Below are 4,484 nucleotides of genomic sequence, written 5' to 3'. Positions count from 1 at the left end.
TGTGAAGATATTTGCCTTTTTTACTTTCATTGAGGCATGTCAAAGAAATATTTCCTACAAAATGTTTTACCAGTTTTACTGGCAAAGAAAATATGAGATAACTAATGCTGCTGTACTTCTCAATACGTATCGTTTGAAAATAATGATCTCTGATTTTAAGAAGTGATTTTCTGATTTAAAAAAATTGACTTTCCCTCATTGGTAACGCAGCTAAGACTGAAGGACAGGCCTCGGTTTACCAATAGGCTCACTAGACCCAGACTAAGGGGTGGAAAATGTCAGGGGGGACAATAAATTATCACTGAGTGACTGTTTTCTCATCAAAGCTGAACAGATGTGATTTACATTAAAAGTGTCCAGTGCACTCCGCCACCGCACTGCCTATCCACATGAAAGTGAAAACAATACCTGAATTCCAGGGCCACTTAAAAACTTTCAGATTGCTCCCAAGAATGCCAGCTGAGAGTTCGGTATCACCTTTCTCTTTCATTACTTTTGGCTCATCAGTTGCTTTCTGTTCAGTGCTTCCACTATCCCTGAATTTTCGGCGGGATTTCCCCAAAAATCTTGCTAAAACGGAGCGGCAATAATGGTTGGGCCTAGATGTGTCAAAGCTTTAAATCCGGCCCTGCTAGTAGATATACCTGACATTTGTATACAGTACCAAGATGAACTCTAGGAAGTGCAAAATGTCAGTTAAAAATTTACTAAATTAGATCCTAATATAAAATTAAATAAAAAAAAAGTTTTTTTAAATGAAAGTAAGGAGCAACATTAAAACTTAAAACGAACAGAAATTACTCCGTATATGAAAGGGGCTTTTCCTCCTCAACGGCCCGCTCTTTACGCTAAAGTTTCTTACTGTTTTAAAAATAGAGTTAAGAGAAATTGTCAAATCAAAGAGAAAAGCCAAGATCAAAAGATGCATTAATTCGAAAACGTCCAGAAATTAAATTAAAAAAACAAGTTTTTTTAAATGAAAGTAAGGAGCAACATTAAAACTTAAAACGAACAGAAATTACTCCGTATATGAAAGGGGCTTTTCCTCCTCAACGGCCCGCTCTTTACGCTAAAGTTTCTTACTGTTTTAAAAATAGAGTTAAGAGAAATTGTCAAACTTTAGCGTAAAGAGCGGGCCGTTGAGGAGGAAAAGCCCCTTTCATATACGGAGTAATTTCTGTTCGTTTTAAGTTTTAATGTTGCTCCTTACTTTCATTTAAAAAAACTTGTTTTTTTAATTTAATTTCTGGACGTTTTCGAATTAATGCATCTTTTGATCTTGGCTCTCCGCACATAAATAATTAAAGCGAATTTTGCATATTAATTAATTGCAATTAATCGGAAAATTTTGAGAAAGAGGAGCGAGGGAGGAGGCCTAGTTGCCCTCCAATTTTTTGATTACTTAAAAAAGCAACTAGAACTTTTAATTTTTTACAAAAGTTTTCATTGGTAAAAAAATATACGTAACTTACGAATTAATTTACGTAACGAACTTCTATATTCGTATGTTTTTATTGCGTGTATGAGGGGGTTCAACCCTCGTCGATACCTCGCTCTTTACTCTAAAGCTTAAATTTTGTCCCAATTCCTTAAGGATGACCTCTGAATCACAAAGGTCGTAGAATAAATAGTTGAAATTACTAAAAATACTTTAGCGTAAAGAGTGATATATAACGATGAGGTGAACCCCTCATATGTGTAATAATCTTTGTTCGTTTTAAGTTTTAATGCTGCTCAAAAACTTTTATATTTATTTTTTTATTGTTTGTTTTTTTCAAACAATGCTAGAAAACCCTGCGCCCCTTCATTGAAGTTCTCTTCCCCCATGACAAGTTTCTCCATGGAAATATCCTCCCATGTAATCCCCCCCTCGAATTTCCCCGTAAACAAAAAAAAAACTGAAAACGTCTGTACACTTCCCAGTAACCATTACTATATGTAAACACAGGTCGAAGTTTGTAGCTTGCAGCCCCTCCCACGGGACTGCTGGGGAGTAAGTCGTCCCTAAAGACATAGTTATTAGGTTTTTCGACTAAGGTGAATAAAATGGCTATCTTAGAATTTTGATCCGGTGACTTTTGGGAAAAATGAGCGTGGGAGGGGGCCTAAGTGCCCTCCAATTTTTTGGGTCACTAAAAAGGACACTAGAACTTTTCATTTCCGTCAGAAAAAGCCCTCTCGCAACATTCTAGGACCACTGGGTCGATACGATCACCGCTGGGAAAAAAAAACAAACAAAAAAACAAATAAACACGCATCCGTGATCTGTCTTCTGGCAAAAAATGTGAAATTCCACATTTTTGTAGATAGGAGCTTGGAACTTCTACAATAAGGTTCTCTAAGGGGGTGTTTTCCCCTATTTTCTGAAATGATGCAAATTTTCTCAGGCTCGTGACTTTTGATGGGTATAATTGATCTTGATGAAACTTGTATATTTAAAATCAGCATTAAAATGCGATTATTTTGATGTAACTATTGGTATCAAAATTCCATTTTTTAGAGTTTCGGTTACTATTGAGCCGGTTCGATCCTTACTGAAGTTCGTTACCACGAACTGTTTGATCTATGTCGCAGACATGACGCATCTCTTTTAGAATCTCTTTTTAAGGCAAGCCTAGTTTTTACCTTCATTATTGCTGGTTAAGTAATGAAAACGATCAATGTATTTCAGGATGATGTTTCATTCAAATAGTCAATATTTCTACATTTCAGTTCTCTATTACATATTATGAAACTCAGCTTATTTAGCTATTTTCCATTTTCCTCTCTCATGGATGATGTATTCTTTGGAAGGCGTTTAAATCCCAGGTTAATTGCCTTTTCAGCTTTTTTTAGGTGGATACACCTAAAATTATGAATAAAAAAATGTATGTGTCACAAGGAGGGGGTTCAGGATTCTATAAATGCCTAGGTGGGGTATGACCCAGAATTGGTTGGAAGTCACTGCTCTAGACTCTACCTAGGCTAGCCAAAAAGATGTTAAATGCAGGAAGAAAACAAAGCTTACTATTTCTGTCAAACTCAAATCAAGAACAAAAACAAAATGAAACAAAAATACACCGAGTCTTGCCTCCCGCGCGGAGGTTTGCGAACTCTGACTTAAAGGCAATGAATGGCTTTTCAAATTCAAGCATAAAACTTACCCTCAGCTTTAGCAAGCAAGGTTTATGCCTTTATGAGTGAAAGGCTGCCTGCATCTCTCAGACACCAACTAATTGGATTCTTTCCAGACGTTTCGTAATAATATCTAGGCCCAGATTTGAAATTGAGATTAAACAAAAATAAAGTTAAGTTAAAAAAAGTCATTTATTTGAGAAACAGGGCCAAGGGCCCAAAAAGATCCTTGAATGAAAATTACACTGAATTCCATGGTTTACTTTTATCCTCAGTGCCTCAAAAATGAAGGAACGAGCAAAATAGAGAAATTGGCATGTTGTACAATTTCAAAGACAGTCCTATGCAATGACAAAATTTAACAATGGACAATGATACACGATTTAAGATTCAAAGTAAAACCAACAAAATAACATTAGGATTGACAAGGGAATAACCTCATATCCAAATCCTGGCTTCTTGACTCCGTTTCTAAGATCTCACTACATTGTGTGGCCATATTAGTGATATTTTTGTGCATTTTTGGCTTACTAATTTTGAACTAACAGGGATGCCATATTCCCATCAAGCCAGCGAAGAATCGACCGATATATGTTTCCTATTCGGATGTAGCCTCTATCGTGGTGTGAACCTAGTATTTTATTCCTTGACCAAGGACGTTTTCAGGGTGGAGTATGTACAAAAAAAAAACAACTTTAAAGGACACATCAAAAATTTGTTCGTATGTATTTTTGTTACATTTTTTACAAGTCAGGCATAAATTTCGAGATGGAAGGGGGGAGGGTTAAAACCCTATAGAACATCCCTTAGATACGGCATTGTCCGTAGCACATAGCAGAGTCTCTCTTTTTTTCTGTTTGATTGCATTTTCTCACAATACTCATGCGAGGCCAGATTTGTGGTTCCGAAGGGTATAGCCCACCTCCGGATCTCAGTGTTTGATTTCAACACGCAAGAGAGCAAATAATAAGGATAGTCAGATGAAGAGGAGACAATTTTCGTAAACAAAATCTATTCTCTGTTATGAAGATGTGAGTAAAATTACTAATGAGATAGCTGAAACAAATCTTCAGATATATTTCATCGAACTCTGAATGAAAAGCTGAACCTGTCTCCCGTATAAAGTTATATGCGCGTAAAGCCCGTTTACAACGAGATTTTACTAATACCAAGATTTAACCGAGCTAATTTTTTTGTAAATGATGAAAGTAAATATAATATTACCGAAGAAAATCTAATCTAAAAAGCACTTATCTTTGGTTGGTCGATGGCTTTTTTTTTCTTTTGGGCGATTTCTTAATATAGTAAGTTGTATCATTTAATTACAAGCTTTATTCCCACTTAAACTAAGGTTTAGCTTCTCACTATAG

Source organism: Artemia franciscana, chromosome 16 (genome assembly GCF_032884065.1).
Source record: "Artemia franciscana chromosome 16, ASM3288406v1, whole genome shotgun sequence".
In the NCBI taxonomy this organism is placed as follows: domain Eukaryota; kingdom Metazoa; phylum Arthropoda; class Branchiopoda; order Anostraca; family Artemiidae; genus Artemia; species Artemia franciscana.
The sequence above is the reverse complement of the archived record's forward strand: the minus strand, read 5'-3'. Positions refer to the sequence as shown.